At 46.5% G+C, this 16,893-nt stretch overlaps 1 long non-coding RNA gene across 2 annotated transcripts in view; it reads right to left on the bottom strand.

Annotated features, from left to right (window-relative positions):
- Window positions 1–415: 415 nt before the first annotated feature.
- LOC123350678 overlaps window positions 416–16,893 on the bottom strand; it is a 151,198-nt gene continuing 134,720 nt past the window's right edge. Inside the window, exons 1-4 of one of the 2 annotated variants that reach the window (XR_006573793.1) lie at window positions 6,559–6,698; window positions 6,355–6,437; window positions 6,126–6,196; window positions 416–1,292 (exon numbers count right to left, since the gene is read on the bottom strand). This is a non-coding gene — a long non-coding RNA (uncharacterized LOC123350678). Of the gene's footprint in view, window positions 1,293–6,125; window positions 6,197–6,354; window positions 6,438–6,558; window positions 6,699–12,826; window positions 12,867–16,893 lie in introns of those variants that run through there. The other variant, XR_006573792.1, reaches the window with a different exon arrangement.

Below are 16,893 nucleotides of genomic sequence, written 5' to 3'. Positions count from 1 at the left end.
ATCTCTTCCCCCCAAAAAATTGATGCAGTGAGATTTAACTCATGTTAAGGGCCAGGGTAGGAGAGGCATGAGAGACGTTTGAAGCTATCCTTTGCTTACAGAGGGACTTGATTTTTATTAAAATGAATGAACCAGCACCGACATCACACACCACAAGTGCTTGGTGCTTAAAATAGGGCATGGGCAGGACTGAGCCAGCCAGCTTGCAAGTTGTGTAATGATCTGCATTAGTACAGAGTGTTTTACACACACTTTGCACTGTGTAAATGATTGTAGAAAAGCTAATGAAACAAAAGAAAACCTTGAACTCATTTTACAAAGTTCACTGTAGGAAGGAAAATTTTACAGCTACTTACATATTAGAAAAATACACTTGGACAGTGAGCTAGTTATGGGGGGAAGAGAGACTGTCCTTGGTTTCTTTAACTTTATTCATGGCTTCCAATTTCTGCTGCACACAAAATACTAGGGGCATTGCGGGGAGGGTGTATAGGCATATGTGTAATCAGAGAAGTTTAAGAGGCAAGTTATGGAGTTATAAACAATGACACCTAGCTACTAATTATACATGTACACCAAGCACCTGAAGAAAACAGCAAGCCACATTTCACACTTTGATAATTGTTCTTTCTGCTGGTAAAATCTTTTGCCTCCAGCCCCCAGCGATAAGCAAGTCCTGTTAAGTTGTTAGCAGTGAAGTGCCCATTACCTGGTCTTTCAGTAGCCATTATAATGAACAAATGTCACCTCACAGCCATGGCAACTGCATCGACCAAAGTCTCTTCAGCATAATGCTGCTAGTTGCTGTCATTATCAGAGAATGTCCACTGTCAAGAATAAGTGACATGACTCATCTGTTAATAGACATCTAGTTACCTGAATATAGTTTTATTGCAATAAAACATGTACAGTGCCCTAAATTTACACAGGTCTCAACTGGACAGGGACGAGACCCATCCCCTCTTGTCCTCTTCCCCTGAGAGAGTTTCTGGGTTTAGGATGTCTACACACACGGTACCAGGAATCTTACATCCCACAGTGCCACTATTCGTAACCCACCTGCTGGGTATAGGCCCCAAAGCAACACCCTGAAGGAGGCCACTCCGCCGTGGTCAAAGTATACAGTAGTTAGCCCCTGGCTTCTGCAACGCACAAGGCAGCTTAGCTCCTTTAATGTGTCTCAGAGCCACCAGAAGATTGAGCCACCCAGGAGTAGCCAGTTGCTCTACAATCTGCTGATGCTCCAGAACCGACACAGGAAAGCAAATGGTGGCCATTCAATCTTCACAGACCTGAAAGCAAATTTTTTGGAGGGTCACTCTGGTGCCTTGGGGGTTCACTGGTCCATTTACAGGAGTAAGGCAAAAGTTTTCTAGAATGGATGAATGCTGTATTTGAGGTGCCCAGAAGAAGACAGGACTGAGCTGGGCTAGGCCGTTGAGCCATAAGCGAGTGCTGAGCAAGCTTCCTCATGGGCCAGCACACGACCAGATATTCTAGTCTGGATACACATGCAGCTCTGCCTGTGCACAGGAGCTTGCCCTGCTATTCTAGTCCTGTGCTCCACGCCCCCGTGCTGCCGCCGATGCCCCTCCATCCCAACCAGCCATCCCACAGCAGCTCTGCCAACACCCCTGCTGTTGCAGCCCTGGGCCAGTTTGGCTCTGAGATGCACAGGTGCCCACACAGGGCCACTGTTTGTTTTGTTACTTTTTTAAAAGAAAATATTATGCAATGTTAAGAAACCTGCTTTTACTGATTCCCATAACAACACAGAGAAAGAGAGAGAGAGAATGTGAGTAGAACAAAAATATAATTATGTTCTGCCCACACCTGACATAAAAGGAATTAAATCAGGAGAAAGTGGCAGACAATTTCACAGGATCTCTTTATTTGTTAGCAAAGCTTTTGCAGACTGACTCGCTCACTTCAGAGATCCCTGGCAAATTGACAGCCAAATGAAGGATATGTGAAATCAGATCAGACTTTAATCATACAGAAGCCCTAATGACACTTGCTTTGAAAATGACATTAATGGCAGTGATATGCATAATACCTCATTTTCAGCTGAGTCATCTGGAGTAAATGACGCGGTTCCGCAGCTGATGGGGTAAATACGCAGAGGTTGATCAAACAGCATTTGGAGAAGGGGGTAGTTAATGTATGTGATTTAGCATTAAGCCAAACTCCACATTTCCATGGGGGGAGGAGGCGGAGGGAGAAAGGCGGACATGTCCCGTATTAAGCTTCTTAGCAAAACAGCATCAGCAGAACTCCCAGTTCCAAACAGCCTGCCCACCACAGGTGTCAGCATTCACAGAATCAGTGCCTTCGGCAGCAAGAAACTTCAGCGCCTGCAACTCAGTGCTAATATGAACTAGTTAGTGCAATATACTGATGATCAGGAGACCTGCATTCTATCCCCAGCTTAGCCACTGATCTGCTGTGTGACTTGAGCAAGTCACTCAGGGCTGCCCGGGGGGGCGGAAGGGGCAAGTGGGGCAATTTGCCCTAGGCCCCTGGCCCCAGAGGGGCCCCCATGAGAATATACTATTCTATAGTATTGCAATTTTTTTTAATGGAAGGGGCCCCCGAAATTGCTTTGCCCCAGGCAGGGGCGGCTCTAGGTATTTTGCCGCTCCAAGCAGGGCAGGCAGGCTGCCTTCGGCGGCTTGCCTGCGGGAGGTCCCCGGTCCCGGGGATTCAGTGGCACACCTGCGGGAGGTCCACTGAAGCCGCGGGACCAACAGACCCTCCGCAGGCATGCCGCCGAAGGCAGCCTGCCTGCTGCCCTCGTGGCAACCGGCAGAGCGCCCCCCGTGGCTTGCCGCCCCAGGCACGCGCTTGGCATGCTGGTGCCTGGAGCTGCCCCTGGCCCCAGGCCCCCTGAATCCTCTGGGCGGCCCTGAAGTCACTTCCCCTCCCACCTTCACCTGCCATGTCTATTCAGACTGTAAGCTCTTCAGGGCAGTGGGCTGTCTCCCATGGTGCATCTATGCAGCATCTGGCACACTGGTCTTCAGTGCTACTAGAATACAACAAGTAGTAAAACCAACTCCTCCCACAGCCGCCTTCCCTTCAGCATCCAAACACACCCGTACGGTCTCTGGATTGTATACTGTCCCCAACTATCAGCACAAATCATTGCAAAGAGCCACATCACTACACGAGGGTCTGATCTCTTCCTATTAACATATTTGTTTGCCAGTTCCAAGGGCTAAGGAGAGACCAGGTCTCAAGCTACCAAAAACACAGCACAAGTGTGTAACAGGAAACAACAGCAATAAGCACCATTCAGCCTCCAGCAGGCCAAAAGCCACAGAAAATGGATGGTACCAGAAGTGGGATTCTGTGTGATGTAGTAGGATATTTTCCAAGACCTTAAAACTGGAACAGTAATTGGACAGGAATAAAGTGGGGGAGAGACAGGCAATAATTCACTCTCCCTGACTCACCACTCACCTGGTTTAAAAAAAAAAAGACAAAACACAACAAACCACCACCACAAATTCCCGAGCAACGTGATGATTAGCCTGAGATAGAGCTCTGATTCCCAAGTTTTCTGCAGTTTGGGGTGGGATAAAAATCAGCCCAGAAATGCCCCTCTGAACACAACATATGTATTCCTTGCCAAACAGTTGGAATCAGAAGTGCTTTTTATTATTTGTTTTACAGGATATTAGTGGGAGGCACAAATCAAGCCCCTTTTAATAACCGTACTTGCTGGTGCTCAAAGCTGTTAACCCTTCGTTATCGGACTCCAGAGGGGTGCTCCTGCTGAGCCATCCACTGTAGTATCTCAACCACCAGGATCCTCAGAGATCTCAGCTGCCACAGAGCCACTCACAGTGGCCGTGGCCATGAAGAGATGGGCCTGCATGGGCTACTTAGAACTGCACATCAGCAAATGCGAGGCTAGACTCTCATCTGCTAGATCAGGGGTTGGAACCCCTCAGGGGGCTGTGAGGTTATTACATGGGGGGGTTGCAAGCTGTGAGCCTCCACGCCAAACCCTGCTTCATTCTAGCATTTATAATAGTGTTAAGAAAAAAAAAAAGCTTTTAATTCATGGGGGGGGGGAATCACACTCAGAGGCTTGCTGTGCGTAAGGGGTCACCACTACAAAAGTTAGAGAACCCCTGTGCTAGATGATCCCACGAATGGGACCGCTATTGCAGAGAGAGGCAGTGTGGTCCAGGGGACTGGATGCAGGACTGGGACTCAAGGGCTGGACTTTACTCCCAGCTCTGCTCCTGAACTGCTGCATGACCTTGAGCAAGTCCCTTTCCCTCGCACCCTTTGTCAAGTTAACACTATGAGCTCTTGGGGGGCAGAAACTGCATCTGTGCAGCCCCAGGCACAACAGGGCCCTGATCTCAACACTTGTCCACACAGAGAGGTAGTGCACAGCACACTAACTCACCACATGGACACTGCCACAGCACAATACAGAACTTTTAGTGTGCTGTAGCAGTGTCCCCATGGAAAAAGACCACTCAGCAGCACATTGTAGATTCAACACCCTGGCTTGCTGCTCACTAACCTCCAGTGTAGACATGCCAACAGTTAATACAAACACACACCACAGATAATGGGAGAGAGTTCCAGAGCACATGACAATGGCAGGACAAGCTCAGATGAGAAAGGGGACTGTGGTGTAAAGCAAAGGGTTTTTGCTTCTGGGAGAGGCCCTTCCTTTGGGGGAGGAAAAACAAAAATCTGCCTGAGCTGTAGGAACAACAGTTCCCTCTGCCTTGGCGATATTCACATGCTGGGCTAAAAGTTTAGCAGAAAGCCTAGGAACCATTTTAGTCCCATTGTGTGGGGAGAATTTCACCCATAATTATCATGGCCCAAATCACCACACACAGCAATAGGGTGACCAGAAGATTTTATAGGGACAGTCCTGATTTTGGGGTCTTTTTCTTATATAGGCTCCTATTACCCCCCACTCCCATCCCGATTTTTCACATTTGCTCACTGGTCACCCTATACAGCAATGTCCTAGATAAAGGTACCGAGATCCTCTCACATCTGCCCAATTCCTCTCGGGAAGGAAGGATTACGTCCCCACAATTAATATTTTAAATTAAAAGTATAGGAATCCACTTTGTTAAACCATAACAAGATTACACCCAATTAAATGCTCAAGTGATATGGCGGGGATTAGGATGAAGACAAAAAATAATGAATTAAAAGTATCAGAATTTATCTGATTAAAGGCTTAAACCCTTAAATTCAGATCAAGTTAATGTATCAAGTTAATGCAATTTTTTAAAAACAAAAAGTATTAAGCAACAGGTTTAGAATATGGTTAATATGTGGAGATATAACTATCTCAGAACTGGAAGGGACCTTGAAAGGTCATCAAGTCCAGCCCCCTGCCTTCACAGCAGGACCAAGTACCTTCATTTCAATGGAAACAAACAATGTGTTTGATTCCTAATTCAACCCACTGTGAATCAGGAGTAACTCCATTACAGTCACTAGGACCAATTTCCCAGTGTTGTAAATCAGGAATGGAGAATCCAGCCCATTATTACATATTTGTGTGTGCATCACACAAAACAGACTGCCAACAAATCAGTAGAATCCCAGCCCTCACCCTTAGGCAGTTTTGCTAAAAGCTAATGCTCTTGAACAGCAGATCACCTGAAAAAGTTAAACTTCTGAAAGGACAGAAGACTAGTAACATTTTCAGTTATGAAAACCCTTGGAGTCTTTTCTTCAGCCAGTTATGTCTTTTATAACTATTCCTCTCATTTCAGCAGAGAGCAGAATTCCAGTTTCCCTGGGTCTGGATAGAGCTGGTCTCCCCACCCACCCCACCAAAAAAGTTATGACATTCAGGTGAAAATAAGTGAAGTTCTTTTGCTATTCTCAGATGAGCTCTAGTTCTTGAGGCTGATATTTCTATGAAACATGCCATGCAATCCAAAGTGCTCCAAACACTGCCTTTGGCACCCTATCATCTCAAAATCCTGATGCTCCTTTGTGGTTAAAGATGCTGGCTTTCTACACAGGAGTGCATAATGTAACCCAGGCTGTGCAAAAGTGGCCCTCTTTTGCCTGTTCATTAAAGGCAGGCTCATGAAACCAAGCCAAAACAAGAAGGTACATCTTACCTTTCCATCAGCTGCACCATCAGGACGTGGCTACTACCTCAGTCTCCCCTGACAAATGGTCTTCACATGCCCTATAGCCAAAGCAATAAAGAACAGAGCTAGTTGGAAAACAGTGAACACTGTCCGTGAAAAGTTTTTAATAAATATTGGTGTTTGACAGGGGAAAAAAACAACCACCAAAAAAACCCACAAAAAAACCCCAGAAAATGTCTGTGAAAAACAAACCAACCTCCTCTTCGCACATCTCTCCTCCCCTCAGAAGCTTTTGGGGTTTTCGGTTGAAGTTTTGGATTTATAAACCACCACACATTTCTCATGGAAAAAACAAAGTTTCAACCATTCAGTTTCTATTTCTATGAAAAAGGCCATTTTCCACAGAAAAATAAAGTTTAGTCTGAAAATCTTCAAACAGCTGTTAAGAGTCCAAACTAACCAGCCTTTCCTACCACACTTGCTGCCCTCATCTTCCATTTTGAAACAGGGACCCCTAAACAAAAGGCAGGTCCCTTAACAGCCTGCACCAGACCACTACTACAATACCCCAAGTCTTTTTCTCCTCTTACTTCACTCTCCCCGGGTCCTTTTGTGCCCTACCTCAAGCACATCCTGCAGCCCTCTCAATCAGGAGTCACTGATGAACAGCTGAGATTTGGAGCAGGACTTTACTAGCCTGGGCTTGTCCTTAAAGGGACAGTCCAGCCTGTGACACCAACCAGTCTGAGAGCAGGTACACAGGAGCTAAACACACAGGTCAGCTGGCCCCCAAAAGCAAAGCTGAGGAGTGTTGCAAGAGCCTCACTAAGTCAGCCTGACACCTGCACATACCAGCAAGGGATGGTATCTTTTACAATTCAGACATCAACAGCCTGCTTTATATTTCATGAAGATAAATGAGAATATTCATTTAAAATGTGAGAATAAGATTGCATCTGGAGCCTAATTCATTTGAATAGGCCTCCTGTCATATTTGGTACAAATTATTCTCTAAATGTTTTGCTAATTTCACATGCAGACTGATCTATTTTACATTTTTACCAGGCTTTGAAATTATCATCTCCTTGTCTGGGTGCAAGTCTCTACTCAGAGAAAATTCAAGGTCTTCTGTTGCCCAGGTAAGCCAACAAAACAAATACAGATATTTATTTTTTTTAAATCAAACCTTTATTCAAATACTTTACCACAGATGCTTCATTAGCAGTATCACCAACCCCAAGAGTTCAAAACTCCTAAGTCACCCTCCCACCCGCATAAGTTTTTTTTTTTTAATCAGGGATTTTTTAAAAAAATTCCCTTTTTGTTTCAGCCTTTTGGGAACTGCATTTTCAAGCTTTTCATTTAAACCACGTGGGCTACAAACTTCTTTTTTTAAAAGAAAGCTCAGATTCCCATCTAATCCCATGATTCCCAGAGAAAGGGCTTTAGGAAACACACCTAATATTAGGAGATTTGTGATAAAACTGCAAGTGTTGGCAACATGGAATGAGGGTGAAATTCACCCCTCTGCAGATGGGCAGCACAAGACTTAAGAGGGGGTTTAATTCCTTGTTCTGCAAGACTTCCTGGGTGACCTTAGGCAAGTCACTTCCTGTGCCTCAGTTCCCCAGCTGTAAAATGAAGGGAATAGCACTGCCCTGCCTTGCAGGGCCTTGTGAGGGTAAATGTGTTAAAGATTGTGAGGAGCTCAGACACCGTGGTGATGGGGCCTAGGAGACAGACAATCCCAAATGGGGACGGAGTGGTTCTAAGTGGTGCATATCCCTTATATTGGCGCTATGCAAAAGGGTGAATTTCACCCAAAATTTCCTTCTACCTTTCCCACCATGGTGTCTTGGCATTAAGTTTGGAGCCTTAACAGTGAGAGGATCCCTACATAATAGATAAAAAGTCTCAGTTTAAGAGGTCAAATTAATTCCTGGTGTAACTCTACCGATGCAGGCCATCCATATGCCTTGTACTGGCCCTCTGTGAATGTCATTCAATACATTATTTATTTCTATTCATTTCTGAATACAGGCCAGGAGCAATCTGTCTTCTTTAAATGGCACAATAAATTAAGAAGCCTAAAGATCCCCTTGTGTCTAAAAATTGAAGATCAGAAACCCACCTACAAAATGAAATAGCATCTGTGGGGCTGCTGTTCACACTGTGTGAATGCTGCCAGTGTACAACGTGGACTAAAACCCAGAGCCGTTCTCCTTTCTCCTGTACAAGGCGCAACCATTGACAGGGTGGCAATGCTATCAAGTCACACTGGCTATGTTCTACACCTGCTTTTGCACAGATGCAAGTGACAATATGACATGCAGGAGCCATGGGGAACCAGGCGCCGCTTCTCCATCTAGGTTCATCCATGACACCTGCGTTCCTGTGGGACAACACTCCAGAGGAAAACAGGTAAATGCAGAGACAAGAGGATGGAACAAACTCACAGGGGAGATTAGACTAATCCAGAATCTGGCCATTTTCAGGACATACTCCAAGACTTTCCCCCAAATCCCTGCCCCCACTCCAAAAGTCATCCTAAGCAGAGAAATTGTATGGCAGGCCATGAATGCTCATGAAATTGGGGGTTGGGGTGCAGGAGGAAGTGAGGGCTTTGGCTGGGGGTGAAGGTTCTGGGGTGAGGCTGGGGATGAGGGGTTGGGGGTGCAGGAGGGTGCTCAGGGCTGGGATCCAGGGGTTCAGAGGGTGGGAGGGGGATCAGGGCTGGGGCAGGGGAGCAGGCCCAGGGCAGTGCTTACCTCAAGCAGCTCCTGGAAGCAGCAGCATGTCCTCCCTCCAGTTCCTATGCCGGCCAGCAAACCCTCTGGCTGCCTATACACATAGGAGGCGGAGGGGGGATGTGCCACTGCTTCCTGGAGCCGCACGGAGCCTTGGCATGCGCGGAGTGGGACAAGCCCCTGATCCTGCTCCCCAGCTGGAGCTCGAGGACCAGATTAAAATGTCTGAACGGCCGGATGCGGCCCCCGGGCCGTAGTTTGCTCACCTCTGTGTTAAGGGGAAGCAAGTCAGGCACCCTGGAGCATTTTTGCTGATGTGATTTCCTTTTACTGTTGGATGTTTCATCACTTGAAACAGGTGAGAGTAAAAATGTACAGCCAAGAAAAACATTGTTCCACTCTGACTTTACTGCCTCTCTTGATTACAGTTTCATATCTGCTTGAAGTCATCTAGTAATGCAGGCTGCACGGCCCAGTGGTTAAGAGATTGATTCATAGATTCCAAGGCCCGAAGGGACCATTGTGATCATCTAGTCTGACTTCCTGTATAGCTCAGGACAGAGAACTGCCCCCAAATAATTCCTAGAGCTTTTCTTTTAGGAAAAAAAAATCCAATCTGGATTTTAATATTGTCACTGATGTAGAATCCACCATGCCCTTGGATAAGTTGTTCCAATGGTTAATTACTCTCATTGTTAAAAATGAATGCCTGGTAGTTGGGACTGCTAGGTTCTATTCCCAACTCCGATATGGACCTACTCTGTGACCTTTACTAAGTCATGGGTCTGCCTGTGCCTCAGTTTCCCCGTGTTTAAAAGGACAATAAAGATACAGCCCCTTCTTTGTACAGCAGAGATCGATGGATGACAAGCACTAAGATTTTGTCCACACTCAACCTCGTCTCGCATTTAGTTAGCTCTCATGTCATTGCATGGACAGCACAGAGGCCCCTGACCATGTTATGTGCCTCCAGGATATTCTGTCCTAAGTCAAGTTTGGGGTGTTATGGGGTAGGATACCTGTGAGGGACAGGGGTCTGTTGATACTGCCCAGACATTGTGTTTTAGGCCTTCCAGGAGGTCTTTTCCATCTTGCTTTTATTTGATCTCAGTCAAAGGTGATTCGTGCAGGGAAGTTGATAGGCTATTCGGAGCAGATGACTACACACCCCCCCTTAGTGAGCAATGGGGACTGTTCAAGAGAAAAGGACCTCTTCAGTTAGACAATAGATCCCATCATGTGACATGAATTCATACTATTTCATATTTCTGATAATTCAAAGATGATAAATCAAGACAACATCCAACTTCTTTTCATTCATGACAATGAGGGGCCAGGTTGCACTCCCCTGAAAACATTATGTACATCCTCAAGCTTTGTCTCTTGACTTATCAGGGTGCTCGGTTTGCAAAAGATGCCCTTGATAAGATACCCCATTACGGATGACATTTTTGCAGCACGGGCTTCAAGTTCTCTCTTGATGCTGCCTAAGTTATTGGCAACAGACTCAAGGTAGGAGAAACGACTGACTGTCTTAGCATGGATGTAGTTGTACTAGTATAAAAGTGCTTATACCAGTCTAACTTAACCAAGTACAGGGAATAAGCTATACTATTACAAGGCACTTCTCTATCAGTATAGCTGTGTCCATGCTAGGGGCTGTACTGGTACAGATAGACTATGGGTAAAAATAATCACACCCTTAACTGACAGTCATACTGGTACAAAATCTGTATGCAGATCAGACCTAAGTGGTGACAGAGACATGTACCCCAATGCACAGGGTCAGCACAAGACCCATGCAGTGCTCAAGCCTCCAAAAAATGGGTGCAAATTGCAACCTACCACACTACACAGGGGGAGTGGGGTTCTCATGACTCTTGCTAACAAAGTGTAAAGATGTAAATTAAAGGGAGCTGTGATTACTGCAAAGTGCAATTAAAAAAATTAAGTTCCAGCTCAGTTTGTATTCAAGGCTTATATTATGTGTTTGGTATAAACACTAATTATTTTGTTTACTATGGGCTGATTGTGTAATTAGGAATAGGGAGAGATCATGCCCTGGGCTCAGCATGATGCAGAAGAGTTGGCAATGGCAAGAGAAAGCTGTGCAGGTGAGCTCAGCTGCCTTCCCCAGACACACAAACACACTGTCCTGCAGGAATTGGGGCTGCAGTGGGAAGAGTGGCACATCAATGGAGTTGTTCACTCCGGGATCCCAATTACAGCGGCTTGGGTAATTAGTTAGTGCCCTCGGATCAAGTGGTGCCCTACAGTTCATCCTACAGGGAAGCAGGAGAGACCCAAGGCTCCATGCAGCAGGAAAATAAAGATCAGGCTTCTCCTTTCAGCTGTCTCCCTGGGTCCTCTGTCACAGGGTCACTGTACCCTTTCTGCCCAGATGCACAGCCCTTTCCACAGGGCAATTGGACAAGTGATTAGCACATGAGTAGGCAAACCTGTACTCACTTTAATCTAGTTAGCACAGCTGAAAACAACAGCAAAGACACAGAGGCACATACCCCAAGGCAGGCTGTGTAAGCCCACCCAGAACTCTGGGTCTGACTTCACATTGCTAATCCATGCTGGGGTCCCTGACACCGTATCTTCAGGGTGATTTCTAGCCATGCTAGCTAGAGTAAAGCTTGCAGGGAGAAAGCTATCCAACCTCCAACTGTGGTGTAGATATCCCCTTCATTTCCTTCCCTGCTGTAGCCAAGGGAACCCCCCCACAAAGGGGTTTTTAAAATGAAAGTCTCCCCTTCCAGGGCCTGGCTTAGTCATAGAGGTTTACAAGAAGTGACCCTCCTTCACCTGTGTGTCCAGGTTCCCCAGGTCCTTCTGAGCTCAGATGCCATAGTCATCTTTGTCTCTGGGCTTCAGCACCTTTCTATGGGCCTTGTTGCCACCCCACCTCTCCCCAAGTTCATACAGGACCCTGAATGACTGTTTTCCTCCAGTTACTCTCCTGTCCTTTTCTATGCAGCCCCCACACATATCCTCTCACCCCTAGCTTTTCCCAGAGTAGAGCAAGAGCTTTGTCTTATATAGTTCCACAGGCACTCACATCAGCCTCAGTCACCTGACCCCTTTAGTGCTGCACCTGACAATTAAAATTCCCAGCGCTCCCACCTTAAAGGGGCCACATCCCAGTAAGACATCGGTCCCCAAACTATGGAGCATGAGGCAGAGCCCAGGCCAGCCCTCACAGGGGGTGGGGAGCGAACGCATGCCACCCAGCTCCACTCCAGCCCCAGCCTCACCCCTACCTGTGGCCTGGCTTCTGGCTGCGGCCCCACTCCCAACCACTGCTCCAGCCCCAGAGCCCGCCCCAGCCACAGCCCCAGGCCAGGTTCCCAGGGGTGCATGGACAGATTACATTATGGGTAAGCGGGGCGCATGACAAAAAGTTTGGGAACCACTTTTCACATATTTATCTTCACAGCACCCCTGTGGGGAAGGGAAGTACTATTATTCCCATTTCACAGATGGGCAACTGAGGCAGGGAGACAGTTTGCAGGCTGGGGCTATCAACAGCACTGAGTGACTGTGGGCTGAATTAGTGACTTGCCTAACGGCTCACAGGAAGCCTGTAACAGAGCAGGCAATGACCCTGGGTCTCCCAGATTAATAACTTGACCATTGGACCACGCTTGCTCCCCAATAAAAGCTCTTAGTATCCTCAGGCAGAGCTTGCTTCTCCGCAGTCCCCAGCATTGTGGTATTTTGGGGGGGTTGGTTTTTTTTGGTTTGGTTTTTTTTGGTTTTTTTGCTGCTGCTTGTCACTCATTGCTCTGACTGAATTTGCTTTTGTAAGTAAAAGCAGTATGAGAATAAGAAATCAGAAAGAGAGAGCTGTTTAAAAATAGGCTGGAAAAAAAGTCAGCATCAGGCAGTGAAACACCAAAGAGACAGTCTAACAAGCTTTGTTCCTGGCCCTTTTTACATATCTATCAGAAAATCAACAGTCAGTCATCTCACCCACAAGCAGTTCTGCAGCAGATGTGGCTCCGTTTGAGATCTGCAAACAGAGGGAAAGTAGGTCAGCCTTCCTCAGAGCTCCATCCCCTAAACTGCATTGCGTGGAATCTTGGAAATGTAAAGGTCATTAGCATTCCTGTTCTAAACAGCTAAAACATTAAAGGCTAATTCTGCATCATTACAGAATACGGAGGAGGCTGCCTCTGCCATGCAAAATGGTTCACAAAGAAACCACCAAATTTCCTGAGGAGATTAACTACATCTAGTGCCCCCAAGCCATAAAGCGAAAATGTGATAAAGCTTGTAATAATGTTGTCAATAAGGGTAAATGCTGGTTTTAGTCCCCGTGTTTCTTATTGGCCATGACTGCATCCCTGAAGCACTAAACTGGGCTAACTGCCTGACTTATTCCTTCTGCAAACACCAAGGCTAACCCTGCCAGTGCAAGCTTTGCAAGCCACAAAAAAACACCATGAAGCCTTGAATTCCAACCTTCATATTTGGGTTCGTGCTTATTTTTAACAAAACAACAAGCTCAGCTGTGGGATCTTTCTTAGCAGGCGAGCACCCCACCCCTTCAGTAGGGCCAAATCCCAGCAGCCTTGGGATCAGTTGTTCTCAGGCTGGCTCCCTAAGAAGCCAAGATGAATTCCAGCCTAGACTCTAGCCAGGCCTAGCTGATCTTTCTGAGTCAGTTCCTCATTTGTCTGGGTTGAGAGAGGAGCTGGGCTTCCTGTCTGTCTCTTTTAGGTATTTATATGGCCTGCCTCCACGTGTTTCACCATTCTTAACGCATTTGTGTGTCCTCGCACCGTGTCTGTAACCCATCTCGTCAGAGCAGAAGGGTCTCCTTAGCCTTGCATAGGCTGCAAGGCTACGTCAAAGGAGTCCTTCCCTTCTCAAGGGAGGCAGCATGGGAGCTAGGGCAGAGGAGCTATCACAGGGAGGGTTTGCAGGCTGGGCATCTCTGAAGAGCTCCAAGTCCCTCTACACATGCGGCCAGATAATTACAAAAGAGCTCAGCACTCAGAAACTCTCATTTGTTAGACATGGGGCCCTGGGGTGACCAGACAGCAAATGTGAAAAATCAGGATGGGGTGGGGGTTAATAGGAGCCAATATAAGAAAAAGACCTAAAAATCGGGACTGTCCCTATAAAATCGGGACATCTGGTCACCCTAAGGGGCCCAGGCTTACACAGGTGTTTAGGGACCTGAAGATGCAGATTGGTGCCTGCTGTGATATTCAACAATGCCTGAGTGAGTTGGGTGCCTAATTCCCACTGGCTTTGAATGGGGGTCAGGCACCAAAGCTGCTTAGGAGATTTTGGCACTCTCGTGGCTCTTTGGGCACTACCAGGCAGGGGAGCGCCACTGAAATCCATGGTGTGATACCACGGGGAGCGAGAGGAGAGCAAACCAGGCCTGACGACGGCTGTTTGGTTTTTTCACCTGTTCATTTCCCAGACATGAACCCCCAGGTAAAGGCGCCCCATTCCCCACTCCCCTGCCCACCCCCTGCATTCTCACACCACACCAGGGCCATATTCCCCATTCTGTCACCCCCGCACCCTCTGTGTTCTCCCATCATGCCCAACAGCCTCCCCAGAGGCCTAAGAATAAAAGATGGGGCGGGGGCTGAGATTTTTCAGAGCCATGCAGGGAGTCTGGCCATATCTTTCCGTAATTTCAGTGTGAAGCTGGGTGGCTAATTTTCCTGCACTGCTTTGAAAATCTCCACTGAGGTTTGCAGCATGCCCTTATAGGGTAACAACTCTGGGGTCTGTCAGACCAATGAGTGGCGAGACAGTCCCAGCGCCTAGGACTGTTATGGAAGGGGGGTTAATACTCTGCCACCAGGCCCCCACCGCCCAGCTCAGCTGTCAGTGGTATCACATGGAGAGAGATAGGGTCCAACCAGTACCCAGATTTATCCCCTCCTAGTATTGTCACAAGAACCCACAGAGCCACAGGGAGGAGGGAGGAGCTAATACACAACCATCTACTCGCAAATCCAGAGAAATAACAAACAACCTAGAGAATTTATTAGCAGCAAAGTATCTGCCCCAAAGCTTTAAAAAAAGGCATTTAAAGTGTGTGAAATACTAACAGTAAAAATAAAGCTCCTTTTTTCTCTACACCACAGCCCCCTGTGAGCTCCAAGCATCAATTGTGGAATTAAAAATTGCTTGTAAAATGGCTCTGGATAGGACAGGAACATGGTCATAATGAGATTAAAATATCCAAGGCCAGCCCTGGTAACACAGCAATGTCCTTTCCTTTAATTCCTTGTCATCAAAGGAGTCTCCACCAGGATTAATCTATTTTATTTTTCATTTCTCTTGTTGCCAAGAAAAAGGCCATTCCATGACCCACATTAAGACGGCGAATTCCTCAGAGTGGAGCTGAAGCATTGGCTCTGTTTTAATATCCTGTAATTTAAAGTAAAACAACCATCCCAGCCCAGTGGAGTTTTGGACTGCAGATTTCCAAGGAGCTCTGAAACTTGAGAATCTACCCCAGACTGTTAATGGATTCACAGATTTTAAGGCCAGAAGAGACCATTAGATCATAGTCTGTCCTCCTGCATAACACAGGCCAGGGAATTTCACCCAGTAATTCCTGCATAAAGCCTGTAACTTCTGTTGAAGCTACAGCATATTTTTTAGAAATACATCTAATCTTTTAAAGATTTTAAGTGATTGAGAATCTACCGTACGCTCAGCCAGTGGTTTCAGGGGGTAATTAACCTCACCACTAAAAGCTTGCACTTTATTTCTACTGCTCTGAATTATTCTAGCTTCAGCTTCCACCCATTGGCTGTTGTTCTGCCTTTGTCTGCTAGACTAAAGACCCTGTACTTTCAGAAATCTGCCTGCATAGGTACTTATAGACTGTGATCAAGTTGTCGATTAATCTTCTTTTGAATAAACAAAACAGATTGAATTTTTCAGTCTCTCCTGGTGGGGCAGGTTTTTCAGACCTCAAATTGTTCTTGCAGCTCTTTTCTGAACCCTTTCCAGTTTGTCAACATCCTGCTTGCAGTGTGGGCAACATCAAACCTGGATACAATAATCAATCGCGGTCTCACCAATTCTTTACAGAAATAGAGGGTGGAGCTTCTCAAACTGTGGCCTAGCCACCCCTGGTGGTCTCTGGAGAGCTGACTGGCTTCATGGTAAGGGCTCTTCTTCCTTCTCTCTAGCTGCTAAGACAACACTAAATGCTGCAACTACTTCTCTGCGATTAATTTTTCCATCTCAGCAATTGCTATAATCACCACAGGGACATTATTAATCCATTAACCGGTGAAGAGGTGGGGACCTAGTGTCAATTTTTCTATTAAGATGTGGTCCATGCTTTCAGTTGCCTTCTCACACATAATACAAGATGCAGGTGACATTCAATGAAATACAAAGGCAGAACATTTTAAACCCATGAAAATAAGCACTTTAGCATAAAGCCCACCTACCCTGCAGGACTAATTGCCACAAGATCAAAGAAAGGGGATTGGACATTGCTATGGATAATGAGAACTTGAGCTATAACAATAAAGGTTAAAACAAAGAACCATGAAATTATGGCAGTTTATACCAACTGGGGGTGTGACCCTAACTGTTTTGGAAGAGATATAAACAGTTTCTGCAGGGCACCAGGAGCTAGGAACGGAGATGCTTTCCTTATGCATTGGTTATCCCTCAGCTGCCCACTGCAGAGTTTCTTGCACCTTCCTGTGAAGTAGCTGCTACTGGATGCTTTCAGATTACACCCCTGACTTGACTTCTATCACCCTATTACATGTACCCGTTAATTTCAAATCATGTTAAGAGTTTGACTTACATAGAGAGAAGCAGGCAGTGTGGTTATAGCTGCGTTGGTCCCAGGGCCGGCTCCAGGCACCAGCTTATCAAGCAGGTGCTTGGGGCAGCAACTCGGGAGTGGGGCAGCACTTTCAGGGATTCGGCGGCAATTCGGCAGAGGGTCCCTCAATCCCGCTTGGAGCAAAGGACCTCCCGCTGAATTGCCGCAGATCGCGATCGTGGCCTTTTTTTTTTTTTTTTTGGCTGCT

Source organism: Mauremys mutica, chromosome 15 (assembly GCF_020497125.1).
Source record: "Mauremys mutica isolate MM-2020 ecotype Southern chromosome 15, ASM2049712v1, whole genome shotgun sequence".
Lineage (NCBI taxonomy): Eukaryota > Metazoa > Chordata > Testudines > Geoemydidae > Mauremys > Mauremys mutica.
This window is presented reverse-complemented; position numbering and strand designations above follow the sequence as displayed.